The sequence below is a fragment of the Nematolebias whitei genome, chromosome 21 (assembly GCF_014905685.2).
Source record: "Nematolebias whitei isolate Nwh7 chromosome 21, NemWhi1, whole genome shotgun sequence".
In the NCBI taxonomy this organism is placed as follows: domain Eukaryota; kingdom Metazoa; phylum Chordata; class Actinopteri; order Cyprinodontiformes; family Rivulidae; genus Nematolebias; species Nematolebias whitei.
Window position 1 is genome coordinate 3,038,852 of NC_056518.1, and position 13,106 is coordinate 3,051,957.

Consider the following 13,106-nt stretch of genomic DNA (forward strand, 5'->3'; position numbering starts at 1 on the left):
GAGTTTTATTTTTTAACTTTGGTATTTTTCTGTTCCAAGCAGTTTTCTTACATAAAAATAAACAAATAATTTTCAGGTCAAAAGACCAGTTTCAAACCAGTGACATATCAGTGTCTAATGCTCACTGCTACACACTGAGGACCTTTTCACTTAATAGATTTTCTTCAGAAAAATCAATATGTCGGCTTTCTCTGGACACACACAAGCCCGCTCATGGCCGATGGTGTCTCCAGCAGTAGAAAATGTTCACTCTGAGGGTGTGGATGATGCTTGTTGCCCACACAGATATCTGGCTGCCAGTTTGATAACACTGACATAGTGTCCCTCACATTCCACCAGCAGGTCACTGGATTCACTGAGGTTAGGGTTTATGCAGACTTCTGTACCTCTGTGTCTCTTCCTGAATCTTCTCTGGGGTTCTCTGGGGTTTAGGGCTCTTATCATACGGGGCTGAGTGGTTAGAGAAGTTGTCCTCCAATGCGAGAGTTGGGGGGTTCGAATCCACCAGCAGTCACATGCTGAAGTGTCCCTGGGCAAGACACTGAACCCCTCGTTGCCTCTGATGGGTGTCCCATCAGTGTATGAATGTGATCTAAAGCACTGATTAATCATTCTAAAGAGAATGATTTGGTGAATTAACTTTGTAGATATCTAGTAGAGTGATGTATGCATGGGTAAATGAGGACACAGATTGAAGTGTAAAGCGCTTTGCATATCTTGAAATAAGAAAGGCGCTATATAAGTACAGTCCATGTAGTGAACTAGGCCTCCGACAACAATCTGTCTCTGAAGACCTTCAGGGGACAGGAACTGTTATTTCATTGATTTGAATCCAGAAATACAAATTATCTCATCAAGACACTATTTATTTGTATCCTGAATTAATCAATTGAAAGAACACTCTTCCTTTTTACATTATCATTACTATTTTAGAATATCTTGATAATCAAAGTGTGTTAGTTCATACCATTTCTAAATGTTGAAGTGAACCACTCATTTAAATCAACTGTGAAACAGTATTAATGATTTTTAAACCTCATTAGACTTAGAAATCAAGTTAAATGTCTATTTACAAAGTAATTGTGTATTTTGATCTTCTGTTTGAATAAGTGGATTTGATGTCGGTCAGAAGTCAGGGATGTCGGTCAGAAGTCAGAAAGCAAGTTATGAGAACGAAGTGCCTTGTTTTTAAACCTAGCAGACAGTAAATAAAAAGCTGGCACCTGCAAAGTTTCTCACTTCTTCAAAATATTTTTCTCCGTCTGTACTAACCGTTCCTAAACATTCCTGCATCCTCTCTTGACTTCTAATAACCCTCTGACATCACTAGAACCACCCCCCTGCTGGTTGTTTCAACCAATCAGGAAGTACCAATTGACAGGAAGTGAGTACTCTTTAAAAAGTCAACACTTCCTGGGATCATCCAGTGTTCCTTCAGTCTTCCTGCAGTTTTCCTCGGTCTTTCTTGGGACTATGGAGTCTTCTTGCAGTCCTCTACTTCTGAGTGGAATCTCTGACTAGAGTCTTACTGAGAGTTCCTAAGGAACTTTCAGATTTAATCAATAGCTGATGGATTTGACCGTGAGACGAGGATCCGTCCATCCCAGCGGAGTCACAGCGCCTCGCTGTGAACTCAACCGGGCGTAACGCCGTACAACTTCGAAGGAAGCTTGTTCTGTTGAACGGAGTAAACCACATGACTTCTGACGATTACCAGCCGCTTTAACCGGAGATGCTGTAAAGGGATCGTACTAAAGGACTTCTGTTCCGGAGTGGAGGTAGCCCCCATCAAAGGTAACAAAGTCTCTGCACGTCCTGAAGTGTACCGGAAGGTTGAGCTGGTGTTGAGAGAAGAGTGCTAATTCTGGTCAACAAACATAGATCTTCCTTCATCCATCTTCCTTTTAAATCTATTTCTTCTCTTTAACTTCTATTCGCCAGGAATCTAGATGCCTTCAGAGGTGAATCAGCCTCAATCAGTAATGTTCTGTTGTCTTGTTAGTAAAGCATGCCAAGTTTTTATTAATCAGAAACAGATCAGCAAATCAATGTGTACATGTTTTGATGTTAAATTTTGATTCTGTTAAATAAATGACCGCATCTATTCTGATGGGTCAAAGATAAAATGGCGTCTCATGTCACTGATTAAACAATCCTCACAGTTATCTCGGTCACATGGCAGAAATTTAACTAGAAAAAGAAAGAATCCTGTGTAATTAACAATTAATATTCTTTGTGCTTGAACTAGCTTTAAGAATAATTAATTAGTAGTGAAGCAACAGCAAAGCTGTCCCTACATCACTACATCTTCTCTGTGGTTCTCTGGGGTTTAGGGCTCTTATCATACGGGGCTGAGTGGTTAGAGCAGTTGTCCTCCAATGCGAGAGTTGGGGGGTTCGAATCCACCAGCAGCCACATGCTTTAGTGTCCCTGGGCAAGACACTGAACCCCTCGTTGCCTCTGATGGGTGTCCCATCAGTGTATGAATGTGATCTAAAGCACTGATTAATCATTCTAAAGAGAATGATTTGGTGAATTAACTTTGTAGAGATCTAGTAGAGTGATGTATGAATGGGTAAATGAGGACACAGATTGAAGTGTAAAGCACTTTGCATATCTTGAAATAAGAAAGGCGCTATATAAGTACAGTCCATTTACCATTTACCATTTAATTGACATTAGAACACAAAACATCAACAATAACATAGTTGCGTTATTATTGCTCAAAAAACATTATCTAGGCTGAGAGATAAAGTTGGTCAACAATATCCTTACACCTAACTTATCTCCACCATGCAGCATCCACTGTAGAAAAAGGCAGTGCCCCCCCCCCCCCACCCCCCCATCTCGCTTTTCTTTTGTCAGTCTCTCCTCACATCAGGGTCAGAACCTATTGTGAGGAGAACATAAACAAACAGTGAACATTAGTGAACTGTTTAATCAGCTGATCCGATGGATGAACACATTTTTACATGCTTTATCTGTTAGTGTCAATCTTTAGTTAGCTTTTGATTTTAACTAGCTACATAGATAGCCATAAAATAAAGCTACACACTAATATCTTAAAGTTAGCATTACATGGATCCTAGTTTAACTCATCGCGATACACGTATTAAGCTGCAGTAATGTTAACAAACGTAAACTTACCAGATGAAATCCCAGACACAGCGTCGTCCTCAGAGTTCTTTGATAAAGAGGAGTCTGGTCGTGGAGATAATGAATCAGGCCGTTCAACACTCACAGGCTGACTTTAACACTGAGAGGAGGTGTGAGGCTGCAGTCCCCCTTGAAGACAAACATGGAGCAACTTTCCTCTTGTAAATTGAAGTCGTTCAACGTCATACGCACTGCACACGTGAACCCCATCTGTGGGCGTAACCAGCACCATAGACATACAGCTGTAGGGCAGCTCTATACAGATCTGAGTGTAAACACGTAGTCTGTTTGTCATATGTCTGGTGTTTTACCTGCCTGCGTGCGTTACACGTTACATCCAATACCGGAACTTGATACCAAAAGAAGAGTGACGTTTCAATCCATACATCCTGATGCATGCTCAATAATCCAGGTAGAAAAATCCAAAAAAGTTAAATCAGGTCCTCTGGACATTAAAAAAAATAAAATAAAAAAAATTGTAGAAACGTTTCATCTTTCATTCGAAAGACTTCCTCAGTCTGAGGTGCTATATTCAGCTCAGTCTCTTAAATAGCACCTTATCATAGTGGATCAACCAGTTTGCTGCTGACAACCAAAACCAGCTGCTCACATGATCAAGAAGGACCATCAGCCTAACAATGGATCATTAGCACACTTATGGCTGTTTACTGTTCACAGGGGGTTGAGTGATACTAGCAATCACAGCATTGTAAGAGGGGGATAGTTGAACACAGAGGCCTCCACCCCTGTTTAATGATGGACGGTTTCTTTTCACAAAGATGGCCTCCTTTACTCCTCTCTCAAACCATCGTTCTTCTCTGTCCAGGATGTGAACATCTTCATCCCTGAAAGAGTGACCGCTGGCCTGGAGATGAGTGTAGACCGCAGAGTCCTGACCTGATGATGTTGATCTTCTGTGCTGGGCCATCCTTTTGGCCAGTGGCTGTTTAGTTTCCCCGATGTAAGACTGATCACAGCCCTCCTGACACTGAACAGCATACACAATATTACTCTGTTTGTGCCGGGGGACTGGATCTTTGGGATGAACCAGTCTTTGCCGTAATGCATTTTGGGGTTTAAAAGCCACTGGGACGTGGTGTTTAGAAAATAAACATCTCAGTTTCTCTGAAACTCCCGCAACATACAGAATGATCACTGGTCTGGGTTCCTCCTTTTCACCTGATGGCTGACTGGAGTCCTGTTTGGGTTTCTTCTCTGCTTTTAGGAAAGCCCAGTTAGAATATCCACATTGCTCTAGAACCAGTTTTGTGTGGGATTTTTCCTTCTGCCTGGCTCCTGAGTTAGTGGGGACACTGTCTGCTCTGTGGTACTGTTGGATTTCATATTTTTATACCTTTTTATATTTCCTATCAAGCATTCAAATGTCATGTTATACAAAGTGTGTGCATGTCTTTCTTCAAGAGTTGAACTATATTTATAGAAAATGTTTACTTTTCTAACTATTTTACCTTTAAATATAATCTCACATTAGCTAAGGATAATTTTACAAGCTCACATTTGATATATTACAAGCAATCAAAACAAGCCAGGGAGCAGGTAAGATATTGACTACTCAGGAGAAAAGAGTCTTCCTTCTGTTAATTGAACAAACATTTGTATGATAGATTACAGGTAGACTAACTAAAACCCTCAGGTCCTTCTGTTAATAAGAATTAACGTTTAGTCGTTTTAATCACTGTTTGACACTGGTTTTAATCTTCACTCTTCAAGGAAAACACTTCATGTGGGTTGACTATAGAAGGCCACAGCTACAGGAGGGGGCAGGGTGGCTTCAACTGAACTGAAACACAATTATAATATGATTTATCAATTAAGAACACAAACATGAGGTAGGTAATAATTAATAGTTATTAATTATTCCTATAAACAATTTTGACACGAATCATTTTGTATCCCTAAGGTAGCAAGTTAACTTTAAACAAAGAACCGATTTCAGTGAGCCATAAAACTTCTTATCTGTGGAATGTAGACATTAACGTCCTTGATGGGGCGGGCTAGACCCGTAACCATAGCAACTCCAGAACCAATCAGAAAGCTAGCCTTCTCAAACTTTGATAAAAGCCAGAAATAACACACGCCCAGCGAGCATTTCTGGGAGAGCACAGACCGAGAGGGTTTGTTCTTTTAATGCTCCAGTATATGCATATATTTAACAAATGTTAATGTTTGTCTCTGAATATCTGTAACTCCTGTTTGTCAAATAAATATTTTATACCGAGGGCGAGGTCTCAACTGTCTTGAACACGACGTGACTACCACAACAGATGGCGACCCCGACGTGCGGCGAGACCGGCCTAGACTGAATTGGATCGAGGTGGTTTGCGGTGCACACGCAAAGGAAAACTGGGCCCAATAATTTCAGGTAAGCTGGTCAACTGTTTAGACCTTACGGGGTCCGAAGTACTGGCTATTCAGCCGTAAACCAAATTCAAACCAAATTCAAACCAAATTCAAATTCCTCTGTGGGTGTGTATGCGGCCATCTCCGGAAATAAAGATGGTTATTTAAGGCTAACTTACGGTGATTCGTGTTGATTCTGACGAAGTGGGGTACGATATTCAGAGAGTCTAAGCGCCGAATGCTTTCTTTGACGTTTAAATAGTGTATTAGTTAGTTTCACGAGTTGGACTCGTGCCGGAGGGTGGTCAGGGACCTGCCGGAGTTCACATCGGTCGTGAACAACATTTCCCTTTATCAGCGGTGATGGCGTGCAAGCCGTCCCTTTGACGAAATGGACGGAAAGCGAGTCCGGGACTCGTAGCTACGTGTGCGTCTACGTTGTGGAGTGTTGACTGCCCACTAAAATTGATGCCATTAATAATTTAGTACAAAGGGAAATGTGAAGTCTAGGACTTCTAGGTAGATTTGCCAAATTTCATGTGGTCAGGGACCACATTAGTTTTAGGACGTTGTAATAACTTTTGTTTGTGCCGTATTTTGTATGTTGTATGAAGGCTTCAAGGCCGGGGGGTTGAGGGAGACAAAACAAAAAGAAAAAAAAAAAAAAGAAAAAAGAGGGGGGAGTGAGTGAGTCTGTGTGTGGGGGCGAAGCGAAGGGTTAGTTTTTTTCCTCTTTTTTCTGTGTGTCTGTTCAGATAGGTGGTGTGTGGAGCTTCCATAGCCTGACCGAAAGGGGGCGCTGTTGTATAAGGCAAAGACAAGTCTGGACTCTGGATTTTTTCATACCACAGACTTGTGAATTGTTTTGTCACAACGGGGCCAGCAGTGAATGACAATAAAAGATTTGAATGCCTGATTGTGTGAACATTGTCATCAGGTGTGGAACTCATAAATGAGAAACATGTGACTCCTGTGGAAAGTCTACAGGATCAATACATGAGTTAAGAGCATATTGGTAAACAATCTAAAAGATATGGAACAATTTTGAATATGAAATAAGTAGAAACGTGCACAAAATATGGGAATCTTCGGGAATTATCTAAAAAAGAGGCAATTAGCTAAAAACCAGCAGACCAATAGTTAAAACAAGCAGAAATAATCTTAAATTACCAGAAGTAAGTGGGCAGAGCTTGGTTTTCCTGAATTAGGATGCAAAAGTTGGAGTAGTTTAAAAGAAAGGTGGAATTAGCTGATATTGGCATGAAACAGCTAAATAGTATCTGAAATGTAAGCAGAAATATGTGAATCTTCCAAACATTAGCTGAAAGGAGTACAATGTTCAGAAATTAGCAGACATAAGTCAGTAGAAGTACAAAAACGTTGAAGTAAGCTGAATACAGCTTAAAAGAGGGAGGAAGACATACTCTGATGTAATACATTCCGCGTGAGAAGGAACCAGGTGATGGATGGACAGACTGTCAGACAGGGAGTTGTGGAAAACACCAAGTTAAGACCAAACGTGTGTGAGGTCAGGAATATCAGTAGTCCGATAGGCAAACAAAACCACACTGTTTATTAAGGGTTCATTCACAGGAACAGTGGAGGAGACAGGAGGTGCTTGGAGGTGATACATCATCAGGCAGGCTAGGAAGCAGCCTGACAGGTGGTCAGAGGTTGGACCAGGTAAAACAAGGGTGAGCAGAGAGGAGGTCGTTGGCTGAACATTTTTAATGCTCTCATTTTAGGGGTGATCTTGGCAGGAGGAGATCTGAACGCCATTTTCAGTCACTGAACGTTGAGAGAGAAACGTAATACATCGTTTAAACTAGGAGAAATGTAATACATTGTTTAAAATAGAAAAAAACCCAGAAAGATATAGAGGCGGCGGACTTAGACAATATGAGGACGCAGTTGATTAAACCACAGCTGTCGGCTGCCAGACAAGAAACAGGGTGATGAGAGCAAGGTCGAAAAACAATTGTCTGTTCAATCAGTGTCGAAGGTAAAGGAGGAGGCAGTGACCTCTGGAATAGTTGATCTGCAGCAATGGTTTGAAACTCAAGGCCAGAGGGCCAGAGGGGGACATCCCGTGTACGAGCGGTAATTAACCGAATTTATACGAGAGATGGAGTCAGAGGGAGTCAGCTGGAGGTATTGTTGGAACAGCTTGCTGTGTGGGAAGATGAAGATGGCAGACAGCCACTCACTAAGCGGGCGAGGGACAGAATTAAATTGACAACAAACGTACTGCACAGACATGCAAAGGTAGAGAGCTGCTGACAGAGAGCTGCTGACATGATGCAGAGAAGGAAGGTAGATGTTTTAGTTGTCCAAGAGACCAAGTGGAAGAGCAGCAAGGCTCGCAGCATTGGTGCTGGGTTCAAACTGTTTTATCAGGGTGTGGATAGAAAGAGAAATGGAGTAGGGGTGGTCCTGAAGGAAGTGAGGAGTAGGTCTGACAAAGGCCAAAGAGGAGATATAGGAATGCTGTTGGAGAGGACATGGAGGTAGTTGGGGTGAGGACATAGGGTGCATAGGAAAGAGTGGAGTGAAGGAGGATGATTCGCTGTGGCGACTTCTGAAAAGGGAAAAGCCGAAAGAAGGAGAAATAAAACAGGTCAAATTAAGTTTAAGCATTTCTGGATGACACATTGTAAACAAATTAGCCAAAATTTCTTCTTGGAATTGACAATAAAATCAGGTTATAAATTCAACAACAACAAAAAAAAACCAAACAAACAACAAAATGGAAAATAAGTAATAAACAAAATCCTTGACACTTGTAAAATGAAGGAAAAAAATTATTCTGGTCAAAGAAACTCTTAACTAAACACAAATTGAAATGCTTGGGTTAAATTAATCAGTCATAACTAAACTCAAATTGAAATACTTGGGTTAAATTAATCAGTCTAAATGATTTCATCACATATTGAAAATGTTGTTTAAAGTTTAGGAGCTGTTTCCTTCTAAGAGCTACCTGAACTAGGTTATTTATGGGAAAACAACAATTCTAGTGGGTAAATGAAATGACTCTAAACATCTTGAGATTTCACACAGGTCCTAGGAGTGCATAAGGAGAACAGAGATGAGTACATGGTGAGTTTAAGAAGTTGTGCTTTGTGAACAAAGGTGCATGTAGACATTTTTGTGCAGTGCTAATAGTCTCTGTGATGTCTTGAAGTGTAGACATAGTCTTAATTGAATTGAATTAGAATAAGTTTGTTTAGGATGCAGTGAACAAGCATAGTTATGAGATGGAAGAATTTGCAGATTTGGTATATAACAAGCAGTGATTACATATAATCATGCTGCCTAAACCTTTACAAAGTCTAAATGGATAATGTAGACCTGAGAGTGGTCCTCACTATCAGGTGGTGAGTCAAAACACATATTCTAAAAGATTGAAGACATTATTTTGAATGGAATATTTTATGCAGTAGGCGTAAAGAATTGGATTGTGCAGTGTTTGATGAAAGTTTTCACTCTTATGTAATTGAGCGTTTAAAACATCTGTTGTGCAATCCAGGATACCAGAAGGACTCTGTTGAAGGTAAACGCTGTGGTCCCAGATTAGAACTTGCTAACAGATTATTAATGTTGATAACAGATGAATGTTGAATCAGACTTTTAATAATTGGATTGTTTATTTTTCCTTCTCAGCAGCCTGAGAAGACAGATTTGTGGATTGGGGAGGTGAGTCTGGCTAGGCCCACAGAACACATACAGGTAGTCTTCAGATACATACAGCATCCATCTGAGTTTTGATCATGACTCTCTAGTGCTGGTTGCCGGATCGGATACCAGATGTGTTCAGGTGGACGCTGAAGTTGGGTCTGGGAAACTGACCAATGGGACGTTTCAAAGAAACTGTCAGTCGAGCACCACTGACACAAGCACAAAGAAATTGTCAGCCAAGCAATATGACTTTTGTAGTGATGTAGGGTTAGTTTAGCTTAGGAGCTCCACTACAATCAATATTTAATAACGGGTTCTCTCTTTTTCGAGCTACTTGACAGATATGTGACAGAGATACTGTGTGGGAGATGGTCTAATCAGTGACATGAGACGTTAATTTTCTTTGACCCATCAAAATGAATGTGGTCATTTATTAACAGAATCAAAATTTAACATCAAAACATTGTACACTTGATTATTCCGATCGGCTCTGATTAATAAAACTTGGCACGTTTTACTTAATAAAAACAACAGACATTTCTGAAGATATCTGGATTAACTACTGGCAAGATAGAAGAGTTTTAAAGATGGGAAATGAAGGAGTTTAAATGGAGAGAAAAGATGGATGAGGGAAAGTGTGTTGACGAAGAACGGCACCCTCCATCCGAACCCAGCTCAGCCTCGTTACACTGGTAGTGAAGCGACTCGTTACCTTTGCAGAAGATAGGTCAGCTCTGGTACGGAGTTCCATTTCAACGCTACCTTTCAGCGTCTCCTTAGGATGGCTGAGAATCGTCCGAAGTAGTGACGGTACTCCGTTCAACAACACGCTCACCTCACGGGTGGACTCACATGAGCTGTGAGTCCGTCAGACGTTCCACTCAGATGTGGAAGATTCCATAATCCCAACTAGACTCGGAAGAACTCTCGGAAGAACTGCTGTTCGGAACTTCTGTTCTTCCCCCAGAACTTCTGTTCTCCTGTGCTCCCAGAACTTATGTTCGGTTCTGCTCTCAGAACTAACTGGAACTAGGAAGTGTTGACTTTTAAAGAGTTCTGCTTCCGGTCACTTTTGGAAAGTCCTGATTGGTTGAAAGAACCAACTGGGGTGTGGTTTTAGTGACGTCAGAGGGTTACTACAAGTCAGAAAAACAGCGGAGATGTTTGGGAACAGACAGAGAAATGTTTTGGGGAAATGACAGACCTACAGGTGCCAGCTTTTCTTGTTTCTGTCTGAGAGGTTTAAAAACATGACAGTTCGTTCCAATAAACTTGTTTGCGACTGTCTCCGACTTTTGACCGACATCACTCCTTCTCATTTCAGACAGAAGATCAAAAAATGCATAATTACTTTGTAACAGATATTTTAACTTGATTTCTACTTTGAATGAGGATTAAAAAAAATCATTAATACTGTTTCACAGTTGATTTAAAATGAGTGGTTCATTTCAACATTTAAAATGATTTGAACTAAACACACTTTTGATTATCAAGACATTGTAAAATATTAATGATAATATAAAAAAGAGAGTGTTCTTTCAACTGATTAGTTCAGGATACAATTAGAAAGTCTCTGGATGAGCTAAGTTGTATTTCTGGATTCAAATCATGAAATAACAGTTCCTGTCCCATGAAGGTCTTCAGAGGCAGGTCTTGACCGGAGGCTTAGTTCACTACACTTTTCACTATGGAAACAAAGCAAAGATCTATCAGTCCAACAACAAACTGAATCAACTGTCCAGATGGGGTCCTGGATTTTGTCCACAGCGGGAATATCCAGTCAAGTCTCACTGTATGCTGAGCTATGAACTGCTGCACAAAGCTGAACTGGTCTCCAGACCAAGGGAGACAAACTGAAGACAGAAAGGCTGAAAGAAAAGCTGATGGTCAATCTGTCCAAGGTCACTAACAACAACTGCAGCCTGGCGGAGGTGGCAACCCCACATTTGGTCTGTGATGGTCATCCGAGCGCCTTGGTGTTGTGATCAAAACTGCAGTTGGCTTTGATAATAATCACTCACATAGGCTCATTTTAAGACAGGTGCCAAAACATGACACAGGAGTACTACTGTGGGTTTGCTAGATGATTGCCCTTTTCCAATTGCTCTGAGATGAAAATTGTTTTATTACCTCTAAACCTAATAGGACGATGAATAAGGCTCCCCACCCCTGAGCAAAATATTGAATTTTTAACTTTTCGTTTATACAGGTCACAAAGTCTCATTCAAGAGAAACCTGTACCTGAGACCTGATTTGGATTGAGTTCACTAATGTTTTCTAAAGTAATAATAAATGATTGTCTTTGCCTTGAATGAGCTCATTTGGTGGGTCTGGTTTGATACAAGGGATGAAATTTATTTAATGGTTAACTCTAGGAAAATTACATGAGAGCTTGGGTTATATTTGGCTATTTTTTTTTCAAAACCTGGATTGGGTAACAGTAGGGGAAGATTAAAATTACACCATATTATTTTTATATTTCTGAAACTAATACTCAGACTGGGTCTTAGTAAATTACAGCCGGTAATACTTCGGATTTGAAACAGAAAACTGTTTCAAAAAGGGGGAAGGTGAAGGCTGCTCTTAACAGAAAACAGTTCATACAATGATTAGATCATTACAAAATATACAAAAATAACTTCTTAGGGTTTTATATTTAAATGAACAACAAAAAGCCAGTAGTAAGTCTGAGGCGTTTAAAGGATCATTTAGGATAACCACATTGACATTTGAAAAGTGGAATAAATCAGAAGCCTACAAAACGACATTGCACTTGTAGATATCGGTTTAACAAAAGTATTTTTCTCTTTCTTCGTTGTAATGTGTACTGATTCCAGAAAAGGGGGACGCCCCTAGCATCAAAACACAGACTCCTGAAGTGGATTTGAGCAAAGGTTAAGGAGAAATGTGGTGGTTCGGTATTTTTAAACACAACTGACTTGACTGACTGGACTGGACTCTTAATTAGATTAATTTGGCTAATAAAAGGTTTCATGAACAAAGTATTTTAACCACATGTTTTACTGCTGAGGAACAGGCTCAGTGGTTATGAAGTTTATGAATTTCTTCCTTGCTCCCCTCTCTCGCACAGTCAGGTACCTGGAGGGAAGATTAAATTCCTCTTGTTTCTACAGTGTTATATGTCTGTCAGTTGCTTCCTTGCTTCTCTCTCTCGCACAGACAGGTACCTGGAGGGAAAATTAAATTCCTCTTGTTTCTAGAGTGTTATATGTCAGTTGTTTAAAAACTTTTAAGGTTATATTGTATTTTGATGTTGTCGGCGCATGCGTTTAATGAAGTTCCTTCCACAGGCTCCAGGAGGAAGGAGGCCAGCATAGGAAAGTACTTATTGCAAGGTATTATTGTGTATTGTTGTTGTTATTATGTTTAACTTTGCTTATTATAGGTAGATCCGTTGACTGCAAAGGCTTGAAAGGGTGGAGGACGGAACTAGAGTACACAGGTATCCCTGGAGAAGTCCAGTATGTACCTCATTTCAGTTTCAAATGTATAGATGAATGTAAGAATAGCATTTTATTTCAGTTTTACAAGTACTGTTTTATAACATTACAGTGTAAGAGTACACACTAGCAATAGCAATAAGGACCACCAGGGTGTCCAATAATTAAGAAACAGGTTTTACTCACTAGGAAGTAACCACAGTCAGGTGTTTTCCAGGCCCACAAATGGGTCATGGATCCCACAGATAAAATAATCAAAAGGCCATACAGGGTGTTTAACAATTCGTAAGCTTTGGTGTCCAGCTTTTCTCATCAGGATGGAGAATCTCTTACCGAGGAGACTGACTACGGACCACCACACCGTACTGGGTCCTGCTAAAAAGAGGAACAGGACCCTGAGTTGACAGCATGCAACCGCTGCAGGCAGACGTGTGTCGGTGAGCTCCAGGTATA